Genomic DNA, 12805 nt, shown 5'->3' with positions numbered 1-12805 from the left:
GGAAACACCTCTTCCCTTGCCCCTCCCTCTTTCACCGGATTTCTTCCTCATTTCACTTATCCTTACAGTACACGCTGACTGGCAGCAGTACAGTGGCAGTACAGAAATGCTATACAGTACCACTATTCCCAGCAGCGACACAGAGCACAATGCTATACAGTGACGGGTGAGCGGTGTACCACTATTCCCAGCAGCGACACAGAGCACAATGCTATACAGTGACGGGTGAGCGGTGTACCACTATTCCCAGCAGCGACACAGAGCACAATGCTATACAGTGGCGAACGAGCGGTGTACCACTATTCCCAGCAGACACAGAACAGTACACAGAATGCTATATAGTGTGGCTGAACGAGCGGTGTACCACTATTCCCAGCAGACACAGAACAGTACACAGAATGCTATATAGTGTGGCTGAACGAGCGGTGTACTACTGTTCCCAGCAGACACAGAACAGTACACAGAATGCTATATAGTGTGGCTGAACGAGCGGTGTACTACTGTTCCCAGCAGACACAGAACAGTACACAGAATGCTATATAGTGTGGCTGAACGAGCGGTGTACTACTGTTCCCAGCAGACACAGAACAGTACACAGAATGCTATATAGTGTGGCTGAACGAGCGGTGTACCACTGTTCCCAGCAGACACAGAACAGTACACAGAATGCTATATAGTGTGGCTGAACGAGCGGTGTACCACTGTTCCCAGCAGACACAGAACAGTACACAGAATGCTATATAGTGTGGCTGAACGAGCGGTGTACCACTATTCCCAGCAGACACAGAACAGTACACAGAATGCTATATAGTGTGGCTGAACGAGCGGTGTACTACTGTTCCCAGCAGACACAGAACAGTACACAGAATGCTATATAGTGTGGCTGAACGAGCGGTGTACTACTGTTCCCAGCAGACACAGAACAGTACACAGAATGCTATATAGTGTGGCTGAACGAGCGGTGTACCACTATTCCCAGCAGACACAGAACAGTACACAGAATGCTATATAGTGTGGCTGAACGAGCGGTGTACTACTGTTCCCAGCAGACACAGAACAGTACACAGAATGCTATATAGTGTGGCTGAACGAGCGGTGTACTACTGTTCCCAGCAGACACAGAACAGTACACAGAATGCTATATAGTGTGGCTGAACGAGCGGTGTACTACTGTTCCCAGCAGACACAGAACAGTACACAGAATGCTATATAGTGTGGCTGAACGAGCGGTGTACTACTGTTCCCAGCAGACACAGAACAGTACACAGAATGCTATATAGTGTGGCTGAACGAGCGGTGTACCACTATTCCCAGCAGACACAGAACAGTACACAGAATGCTATATAGTGTGGCTGAACGAGCGGTGTACTACTGTTCCCAGCAGACACAGAACAGTACACAGAATGCTATATAGTGTGGCTGAACGAGCGGTGTACTACTGTTCCCAGCAGACACAGAACAGTACACAGAATGCTATATAGTGTGGCTGAACGAGCGGTGTACTACTGTTCCCAGCAGACACAGAACAGTACACAGAATGCTATATAGTGTGGCTGAACGAGCGGTGTACCACTGTTCCCAGCAGACACAGAACAGTACACAGAATGCTATATAGTGTGGCTGAACGAGCGGTGTACCACTGTTCCCAGCAGACACAGAACAGTACACAGAATGCTATATAGTGTGGCTGAACGAGCGGTGTACTACTGTTCCCAGCAGTGACACACAATGACTGGGGGGGACCCTGGCTAGCGTGGCTGGAGCGCGAACTACCCTGCCTGCCTACCCAAAGCTAAACCCACAGACAAATGGCGGAGATATGACGTGGTTCGGGTATTTATTTACCCGAACCACGTGACAGTTCGGCCAATCAGAGCGCGTTCGGGTCCGAACCACGTGACCCGTTCGGCCAATCACAGCGCTAGCCGAACGTTCGGGGAACGTTCGGCCATGCGCTCTTAGTTCGGCCATATGGCCGAACGGTTTGGCCGAGCACCGTCAGGTGTTCGGCCGAACTCGAACATCACCCGAACAGGGTGATGTTCTGCAGAACCCGAACAGTGGCGAACACTGTTCGCCCAACACTACTGTCTCCCAGTGATGAGCGGAGTTCTGGAGTGATGGGATCTTGTTGCCGTGCTGTGTGCGAGTGATGAGAGGAGTTCTGGAGTGATGGGATCTGGTTGCTGTGCTGTGTCCCAGTGATGAGGGGAGTTCTGGAGTGATGGGATCTGGTTGCCGTGCTGTGTGCGAGTGATGAGGGGAGTTCTGGAGTGACGAGATCTGTTTGATGTGCTGTCTCCCAGTGATGAGGGGAGTTCTGGAGTGATGGGATCTAGTTGCTGTGCTGTCTCCCAGTGATGAGCGGAGTTCTGGAGTGGTGGGATCTGGTTGCCGTGCTGTGTGCGAGTGATGAGCGGAGTTCTGGAGTGACGGGATCTGTTTGCTGTGCTGTCTCCCAGTGATGAGGGGAGTTCTGGAGTGATGGGGTCTGGTTGCCGTGCTGTGTGTGAGTGATGAGGGGAGTTCAGGAGTGACGGGATCTGTTTGCTGTGCTGTTTCCCAGTGATGAGGGGAGTTCTAGAGTGATGGGATCGGGTTGCCGTGCTGTGTGTGAGTGATGAAGGGAGTTTTGGAGGGATGGGATCTGGTTGCTGTGCTGTGTGCGAGTGATGAGCGGAGTTCTGGAGTGACGAGATCTGTTTGCTGTGATGTCTCCCAGTGATGAGCGGAGTTCTGGAGTGATGGGATCTGGTTGCCGTGCTGTCCCCCAGTGATGAGCGGAGTTCTGGAGTGGTGGGATCTGGTTGCCGTGCTGTGTGTGAGTGATGAGCGGAGTTCTGGAGTGACGGGATCTGTTTGCTGTGCTGTCTCCCAGTGATGAGGGGAGTTCTGGAGTGATGGGATCTGGTTGCCGTGCTGTCTCCCAGTGATGAGCAGAGTTCTGGAGTGATGGGATCTGGTTGCCGTGCTGTCTCCCAGTGATGAGGGGAGTTCTGGAGTGATGGGATCTGGTTGCCGTGCTGTCTCCCAGTGATGAGCGGAGTTCTGGAGTGATGGGATCTTGTTGCCGTGCTGTGTGCGAGTGATGAGAGGAGTTCTGGAGTGATGGGATCTGGTTGCTGTGCTGTGTCCCAGTGATGAGGGGAGTTCTGGAGTGATGGGATCTGGTTGCCGTGCTGTGTGCGAGTGATGAGGGGAGTTCTGGAGTGACGAGATCTGTTTGATGTGCTGTCTCCCAGTGATGAGGGGAGTTCTGGAGTGATGGGATCTAGTTGCTGTGCTGTCTCCCAGTGATGAGCGGAGTTCTGGAGTGGTGGGATCTGGTTGCCGTGCTGTGTGCGAGTGATGAGCGGAGTTCTGGAGTGACGGGATCTGTTTGCTGTGCTGTCTCCCAGTGATGAGGGGAGTTCTGGAGTGATGGGATCTGGTTGCCGTGCTGTGTGTGAGTGATGAGGGGAGTTCAGGAGTGACGGGATCTGTTTGCTGTGCTGTTTCCCAGTGATGAGGGGAGTTCTAGAGTGATGGGATCGGGTTGCCGTGCTGTGTGTGAGTGATGAGGGGAGTTCTGGAGGGATGGGATCTGGTTGCTGTGCTGTGTGCGAGTGATGAGCGGAGTTCTGGAGTGACGAGATCTGTTTGCTGTGATGTCTCCCAGTGATGAGCGGAGTTCTGGAGTGATGGGATCTGGTTGCCGTGCTGTCCCCCAGTGATGAGCGGAGTTCTGGAGTGGTGGGATCTGGTTGCCGTGCTGTGTGTGAGTGATGAGCGGAGTTCTGGAGTGACGGGATCTGTTTGCTGTGCTGTCTCCCAGTGATGAGGGGAGTTCTGGAGTGATGGGATCTGGTTGCCGTGCTGTGTGTGAGTGATGAGGGGAGTTCTGGAGTGACGGGATCTGTTTGCTGTGCTGTCTCCCAGTGATGAGGGGAGATCTAGAGTGATGGGATCGGGTTGCCGTGCTGGGTGTGAGTGATGAGCGGAGTTCTGGAGGGATGGGATCTGGTTGCCGTGCTGTGTGCGAGTGATGAGGGGAGTTCTGGCGTGATGGGATCTGGTTGCCGTGCTGTGTGCGAGTGATGAGCGGAGTTCTGGAGTGACAGGATCTGGCTGCCGTGCTGTGTGCGAGTGATGAGCGGAGTTCTGGAGTTACGGGATCTGGTTGCCGTGCTGTCTCCCAGTGATGAGGAGAGTTCTGGAGTGATGGGATCTGGTTGCCGTGCTGTGTGCGAGTGATGAGGGGAGTTCTGGAGTGATGGAATCTGGTTGCCGTGCTGTGTGTGAGTGATGAGCGGAGTTCTGGAGTGACGGGATCTGGTTGCCGTGCTGTCTCCCAGTGATGAGGGGAGTTCCGGAGAGATGGGATCTGGTTGCTGTGCTGAGTCCCAGTGATGAGCGGAGATCCGGAGTGATGGGATCTGGTTGCCGTGCTGTCTCCCAGTGATGAGGGGAGTTCTGGAGTGATGGGATCTGGTTGCCGTGCTGTCTCCCAGTGATGAGCGGAGTTCTGGAGTGATGGAATCTGGTTGCCGTGCTGTCTCCCAGTGATGAGCGGAGTTCTGGAGTGACGGGATCTGGTTGCCATGCTGTGTGCGAGTGATGAGCGGAGTTCCGGAGTGATGGGATCTGGTTGCCGTGCTGTGTCCCAGTGATGAGCAGAGTTCCGGAGTGATGGATCTGGTTGCTGTGCTGAGTCCCAGTGATGAGTGGAGTTCAGGAGTGATGGGATGTGGTTGCTGTGCTGTGTGCGAGTGATGAGTGGAGTTCCAGAGTGATGGGATCTGGTTGCCGTGCTGTGTGTGAGTGATGAGGGGAGTTCTGGAGTGACGGGATCTGTTTGCTGTGCTGTCTCCCAGTGATGAGGGGAGATCTAGAGTGATGGGATCGGGTTGCCGTGCTGTGTGTGAGTGATAAGCGGAGTTCTGGAGGGATGGGATCTGGTTGCCGTGCTGTGTGCGAGTGATGAGGGGAGTTCTGGCGTGATGGGATCTGGTTGCCGTGCTGTGTGCGAGTGATGAGCGGAGTTCTGGAGTGACAGGATCTGGCTGCCGTGCTGTGTGCGAGTGATGAGCGGAGTTCTGGAGTTACGGGATCTGGTTGCCGTGCTGTCTCCCAGTGATGAGGGGAGTTCTGGAGTGATGGGATCTGGTTGCCGTGCTGTGTGCGAGTGATGAGGGGAGTTCTGGAGTGATGGAATCTGGTTGCCGTGCTGTGTGTGAGTGATGAGCGGAGTTCTGGAGTGACGGGATCTGGTTGCCGTGCTGTCTCCCAGTGATGAGGGGAGTTCCGGAGAGATGGGATCTGGTTGCTGTGCTGAGTCCCAGTGATGAGCGGAGATCCGGAGTGATGGGATCTGGTTGCCATGCTGTCTCCCAGTGATGAGGGGAGTTCTGGAGTGATGGGATCTGGTTGCCGTGCTGTCTCCCAGTGATGAGCGGAGTTCTGGAGTGATGGAATCTGGTTGCCGTGCTGTCTCCCAGTGATGAGCGGAGTTCTGGAGTGACGGGATCTGGTTGCCATGCTGTGTGCGAGTGATGAGCGGAGTTCCGGAGTGATGGGATCTGGTTGCCGTGCTGTGTCCCAGTGATGAGCAGAGTTCCGGAGTGATGGATCTGGTTGCTGTGCTGAGTCCCAGTGATGAGTGGAGTTCAGGAGTGATGGGATGTGGTTGCTGTGCTGTGTGCGAGTGATGAGTGGAGTTCCGGAGTGATGGGATCTGGTTTCCGTGCTGTCTCCCAGTGATGAGCGGAGTTCCGGAGTGATGGGATTCTGGTTGTTGTGCTGTGTGCGAGTGATGAGGGGAGTTCCAGAGTGATGGGATCTGGTTGCCGTGCTGTGTACGAGTGATGAGGGGAGTTCTGGAGTGATGGGATCTGGTTGCCGTGCTGTCTCCCAGTGATGAGCGGAGTTCCGGAGTGACGGGATCTGGTTGCCGTGCTGAGTCCCAGTGATGAGGGGAGTTCCGGAGTGATGGGATCTGGTTGCTGTGCTGCCTCTCGCTCCAGATGCTGTTGTGGTGACATTTGCAGCCGGCAGTGTGTGTGTCACAGGAGGAGGGACAGTATCAGAGCTCTCAGGGTGGAGGGAGTTACAGCCCAACTTCCCCTGCTGTGAAGAGACAGAAGTGATCTGTGACAGCACTATTCCCAAGGAGGCAGCTGCGCCAGAGAGACAGCCGGGCGAGAGAACGGATGCCACCGCCATGCCGTAACCACAGCACCGTAACAAGGTAATGCCAGGGCGCCCAAACTACCATCATCACCCATCTGACAGCACAACCCATCTGCTGAGCTGCAGTCCTCAGAGCTACGAGTCTGCTGGTGCCTTCATACAGGGCGTTCAGCGATGGGGCTTATTCACAAGGAATTTTACACTACAAGCGATTTTGCATGCAAATCACAAAAATGCAGGGACATCAGCAAAATAATGAATAATTACAGGTACCCTTTTATACTAGTGTGATGCTATTGCAATGCAATGATTCTAATACGTCCATTATGCTGCATTTTTTTTCTGCGTTTTATCCTTGCGTTCCTAGCATGTAGTGAAAATCGCAGCAAAATTGCGTTTGCAATCGAGTTTTGAGATTTGCCGTGTAAAGGTGTCTGTTAACTACCGTTTTTTTCTTCAGATGCAATCTTTCAATCAGATTTTTCCGATCCCATTGTACAGAAATCTACGCAGTATGTGGATAAACTGGATGTAAAATGATTCTGTGGTCGATTGGAATAGAAGATGTTGTCCTTTGGAATGTTGGAGTTTATGATCGTATCTGAAGAGAGAGAGAGAGTTTATGCAAACAATCGAAAATTACCTTCTGATTACTTCCGATCTTATGATTGCATCTGATAAAAATATTGTAACATTAATGGGCACCTTAAAGGATAACTGAAGTGAGAGGGATATGAAGGCTGTCATATTTATTTCCTTTTAAGCCGCATCTACACGAGTAGATGCGGCCGCGATGCTCCTTATCAATCGAGCCGCTGATGCGGCTCGATTGATAAGATCCGACAGGACGGATCTCCGCACCGCCGATTCCCTGCTCGATTCCCGCGAGGGGACAATGGCAGGGAATCGTCCGGGAGATAAGCGGCGCCGGCGGGGACGAGTGGGCACGAGCGGGTAATCGAATGCGGCGCACGCGCGGCGAGCGGAGACGCGGCGGGCACGCGGAAGAGGCGATCCGGCAGCTAATCGAGCCGCCGGATCGCTGCAATGTCCCATGGTGTAGATGGGGCTTTAAGCAATACCAGTTGCCTGACTGTCCTGCTGATCCTCTGCCTCTAATACTATTATCCTTAGACCCTGAACAAGCATGCAGCAGATCAGGGGTTCCTGACATTATTGCCAGATCTGACAAGATTAGCTGCATGCTTGTTTCTGGTGTTATTCAGACACTACTACAGCCAAATAGATCAGCAGGACTGCCAGGCAACTGGTATTGTTAAAAAGGAAATAAATATATCAGCATCCATATTCGTCTCACTTCAGTTGTTCTTTAAAAGAGCTCTAAGGGCTGTTGCACACAGTAGTGATTGCACTGCGCTTGCCAGGAATCTGCAAAGCGCAAAGCAGTGTCTACCAATTGGAGCTTTCACACTGCAGCTTTCCAGGAACGATTGCCCCCTGATGGGAAACAGCCTTTACAGATGCTTTTTAACCAAGGGAGTAACTAGAAATCAATGCCCCCCTTTACTTTCTGCATAGGTAAAAGTGTTATTCAGTTGGCTAGTGAACACTTGAATGTGTTGAATGTTTTCCCCATGCAGATAAAAACTGACAGCAGTGAAGCACTGCTATCAATTACATTAGCTTCTGTGATAAAACGTGCATGTCTTCACACATGGTATGCAGAAAACGCATACAGAAAACCGGCAGATGAGTGTCTCCCAGCCTCAGCTTATTACCCTCACTCTGTCCATCACTGATGGAGCAGAACTGGCTCTGCAGACTCCTCTGGCATCATCACTACAGTATACAGCACTTGGGGAGGGGTGGAGAGATGGGGGGCCAGGTACTGTACACAAGAGCCTGCTGCATACTGAATAGGGACTGTCTACAAATCTTTGTCTACAAAACTTCTGGCTGAGCAGATGAAGTCATTAGAACAATTGTGCAGAGAGCATAAAGGTTTTTTTTTTTCTTTCCGTGCCTTTAGTTGTCACTCAGTATCTCAGCTCAGGGAAAAGAAACTTCTGCCCCATGAGGCCCCCTATGACTCCTGGGCCCCCCTTGGTGGGTCCATTGTTACGCCCCTGATTTTAACCACTGCTGCTTACTGCTCATGTATTCATGCATTTGTCTCAAGGTTATGAACACACAGCAGAAAGCGCTACCGCAATACTAAATGCTAGACAAACAAGCACACTTTGGAGGCATCCACTGCCCCAACACACCCTGTTCACCTTTTTTCTGCGTTTACCTTTGTTTCACCACCCTTCTGATGTGATGTAATAACGACCACCTGTGTGGATTATCAGCAGGGTTCAGATATCTGCTATCTTTCGTGGTGGCAAGTCATTTTTTTTTCTCAGCAAAGAATTGGCAGCCAATTACACATCTAAACTGTCTGTGCAAATTAGTCCTTATCAAGGTTCCTCTGAGCTTTACATGCGTACATTTGAATACGGCGCTGGTAGACTTGGGCGCAGGATCCAGCTGTTAAATGGCTGGTCCTGCTTCTGCACAAGTCCGGGGCGTTTTAATTACTATTCCCCCTCCAGGCCGACATGGATAGTGGGGGAATGAAATAATTCGGCTTCCAGCGATTGCTGGAGGCCGAATTATTGTGTTTTTTAAGCAACTTCGGCTCCGTCTTCTGACGGAGCCGACCTTCCTCACTGAGCGCCGCTATAGACTGATTCCCATTACAGTCTATGGCGACGCTGGCTGCGCCCAAATCTAGCAGCGCTGAAAAGCACTGCTCCGCTTTACATGCTTAACACACTCACCTTGCTGCGCTGGAGTGCTAGGATCAAATCTAGACCAGGAGACTGCCTTCTGTGGTAGGATTAGATTGTGAGCTCCTCCAAGGACAGTCAGTGACCTGACTATGTACTCTATAAAGTGCTGCAGAAGATGTCAGTGCTATATAAATACATAATAATAATATGGTAGGACATTAGACTATGACTATGGTGGGTTTAGATTGTGAGCTCCTCTGAGGACAGTCAGTGGCATGACTATGTACCCTGTAAAGTGCTGCAGAAGATATCAGTGCTATATAAAAACATAATCATAATAATATGGTAGGACATTAGACTAGGACTATGGTAGGATTAGATTGTGTGCTCCTCTGAGGAAAGTCAGTGACATGACCATGTACTCTGTAAAGTGCTGCAGAAGATGTCAGTGCTATATAAATACATAATACTATGGTAGGATTAGATTGTGAGCTCCTCTGAGGACAGTCAGTGACATGACTATGTACTCTGTACTGTGCTACAGAAGATGTCAGTGCTATATAAATCTATATATATAATTCAGTAAGTGCCTCAACCTTCCAGCAAGAAGAAGAAGTACTTTGCATGAGAAAATGTATGCGTGCTCAAAGACCAAGTTTGAGGCCTCCTTTCCACGGACTGTTGAGCTGTGTGCTCAGCAAGCAGTTACCAGGCACAGGTAAGAAGTTATCAGGCAGCAACAAGCAGTTATCAGGCAGCAACAAGCAGTTATCAGGCAGCAACAAGCAGTTACTAGGCAGCAGTGAGCAGTTACCAGGCAGCAGTGAGCAGTTACTAGGCAGCAGTGAGCAGTTGAGAGAGTTTGAGAGGCATTTCACTGCCTATTAACAGTCCGTGGAAAGGAGGCCTAACCCTAGCAAGTCTGGGTTTGCAAATCTGGCCTAATTGGCTATTCATAATTGAATAAGGGCCTCAACCTTCCAGCAAGAAGAAGTAGTACTTTGCATGAGAAAATGTATGCGTGCTCAAAGACCAAGTTTGATGCCTCCTTTCCACGGACTGTTGAGCTGTGTGCTCAGCAAGCAGTTACCAGGCACAAGTAAGAAGTTATCAGGCAGCAACAAGCAGTTATCAGGCAGCAACAAGCAGTTATCTGGCAGCAACAAGCAGTTACTAGGCAGCAGTGAGCAGTTGAGAGAGTTTGAGAGGCATTTCACTGCCTATCAACAGTCTGTGGAAAGCAGGCTTAACCCTAGCAAGTCTGGCTTTGCAAATCTGGCCTAATTGACTATTCATGAGGCAATGCTCATGCAAATATGCATTTGCTTTCGCATGTCAAACTATGCAGGGTCAAAAAACCAATACTGCAAAGCGGTCGTGGAGCAGTGCTTTTCAGCACTGCTAGATTTGGGCGCAGCGAGTGCCGCCATAGACTGTAATGGGAATCAGTCTATAGCGGCGCTCAGTGAGTAACGTCGGCGCCGTCAGAAGACAAAGCCGAAGTTGCTTAAAAAACACAATAATTCGACCTCCAGCAATCGCTGGAAGCCGAATTATATCATTCCCCCACTATCCATGGCGGCCTGGAGGGGGAATAGTAATTATATAATAGAGTAAGTGCCTCAACCTTCAAACAAGAAGAAGAAGTAGCGCCCTGCCCCCAGTGCTGGTCCAAGCAAGAAGAAGGGGCTGGTCCAAGCAAGAAGTAGTGTCATATTAAACCAAGGGCAAAGAGGGATAATTTGCATATTCAGTAGCAGTGCATTGTGGGTAACCACAAATGTTCACTTATAGCTGAATTATTGCAGATTTGCTTCTGTTTTAAGAAGGAAAATTACACCAAGCTTTGCTTTTTTTAGTAGGAGGGCTTTTTGGTCTCTTTTATCATCCTATACATTCTTAGTAGTTTGGGTCACCCTGAGCTGCTTGGTCACTCTGTTGTACTGGTCCAAGCCCTATCTCATACAGCCGTATCAATCCCTGCCATGTACTGATGAGGACCAAAAGTCTGAAACAGGGTGTCTACATGTGGGTTTGATATGACTGTGTAAAATTTAAAGCTATATGCTTGCTATACACCAGTGGCTCTGGATGCTTGCTTGGCTTACTAAGCAATGTACTGATGAGGACCAAAAGTCTGAAACAGGCTGTCACATGTGGGTTTGATATGACTGTGTAAAACTTAAAGCTATAGGCTTGCTTGACTTATCAAGGGTGAAAAGGAATTATTTGCATATTTAGTAGCAGTGCATTGTGGGTATCCACAAATGTTCACTTATAGCTGAATTATTGCACATTTCCTTCTGTTTTAGGAAGGAAAATTACATCAAGCTTTGCTTTTTTTAGTAGGAGGTCTTTTTGGTCCCTTTTATCCCCCTATACATTCCGAGTGGTTTGGGTCACCCTGAGCTGCTTGGTTACTCTGTTGTACTGGTCCAAGCCCTATCTCATACAGCTGTATCAATCCCTGCCATCTACTGATGAGGACCAAAAATCTGAAACAGGCTGTCTACTTGTGGGTTTGATATGACTGTGTAAAATTTAAAGCTATATGCTTGCTATACACCAGCGGCTCTGGATGCTTGCTTGGCTTACCAAGGGGGAAAAGGGGTAATTTGCATATTTAGTAGCAGTGCATTGTGGGTAACCACAAATGTTCACTTAAAGCTGAATTATTGCAGATTTCCTTCTGTTTTAAAAAGGCAAATTACACCAATACAGTGTGCGGCATTGCAGGAAGTGACGACAGTGGAACGCACGATGGAACACGGAAGAGGTGAGTCATCCCCGCCCACTGCCTCTTACTAATAGTGGCGGCTGCTACTGTGCTTAAGCAGGAGGGGGAGTGCACATGGGGGACCCAGGTGAGGGGGGGGGGGGGGGTTTCCTGCTGAGCTTAGGCTGGAGGTAGAGCACACATGGGGGACCCAGTTGAGGGGGGGTCCGACCCCCCTCCCTGCCGCTGTGCCCAATACCCCCTTCCTGCCCTCTACCCTCTTATGCGGCGTATGGTACGCCGCGGGTCGGCTAGTACATAATAATATGGTAGGGCATTAGACTATGACTATGGTAGGATTAGATTGTGAGCTCTTCTGAGAACAGTCAGTGACCTGACTATGTACTCTATAAAGTGCTGCAGAAGATGTCAGTGCTATATAAATACATAATAATAATATGGTAGGACATTAGACTATGACTATGGTAGGATTAGATTGTGAGCTCCTCTGAGGACAGTCAGTGAAATGACTATGTACTCAGTAGAGTGCTGCAGAAGATGTCAGTGCTATAAAAAAACATAATAATAATAATAATATGGTAGGACATTAGACTATGGCTATGGTAGGATTAGATTGTGAGCTCCTCTGAGGACAGTCAGTGACATGACTATGTACTCTGTAAAGTGCTGCAGAAGATGTCAGTGCTATATAAATACATATTAGTAATATGGTAGGATATTAGACTGTCTACTGCAGGGATTAGATTATGAGGTTCTCTGAGGACAGTCAGTGATACTTATCTACAGTAATTGACGGTGACATAGGAAAAAAGTAATTTACAGTTAATGTTATGCTTGGAGATATGTACGGCTTCGGAAAGCCATGCAACCACCTGGAGAACATACAGTATACTAAAAACTGATGTACTCTGTAAAATGCTGAAGACGATGGCACTGTTATATTATTAATGATAATAATAATACTACGATAGAGTCATTAGATTACGCTTATGGTATTGAGGAGCTCAGCACGCTTGCATCTAAGGATGTAAAGCACAGGGAACCCGAGGTGAAAGGTATATGGAGGCTGCCATATTTATTTCCTTTTAAACAATACCAGTTCCCTGGCTGTCCTGCTGATCTTCTGCCTCTAAAGGGGCCCATACACCTAACATTTTTCCAGCCG

General features: G+C 49.6%; 1 protein-coding gene across 1 annotated transcript in view; it reads left to right on the top strand.

Moving 5' to 3' along the window:
- Window positions 1-6122: 6122 nt before the first annotated feature.
- The window catches only part of GPBAR1 (G protein-coupled bile acid receptor 1), a 32931-nt gene continuing 26248 nt past the window's right edge, over window positions 6123-12805 (top strand). The window contains exon 1 of the mRNA XM_068247118.1: window positions 6123-6226. The gene's annotated coding sequence lies outside the window, so the exon portion shown is untranslated. The remainder of the gene's footprint in view (window positions 6227-12805) is intronic.

This window comes from Hyperolius riggenbachi, chromosome 7 (genome assembly GCF_040937935.1).
Source record: "Hyperolius riggenbachi isolate aHypRig1 chromosome 7, aHypRig1.pri, whole genome shotgun sequence".
NCBI classification, from domain to species: domain Eukaryota; kingdom Metazoa; phylum Chordata; class Amphibia; order Anura; family Hyperoliidae; genus Hyperolius; species Hyperolius riggenbachi.
The sequence above is the reverse complement of the archived record's forward strand: the minus strand, read 5'-3'. Positions and strand labels throughout refer to the sequence as shown.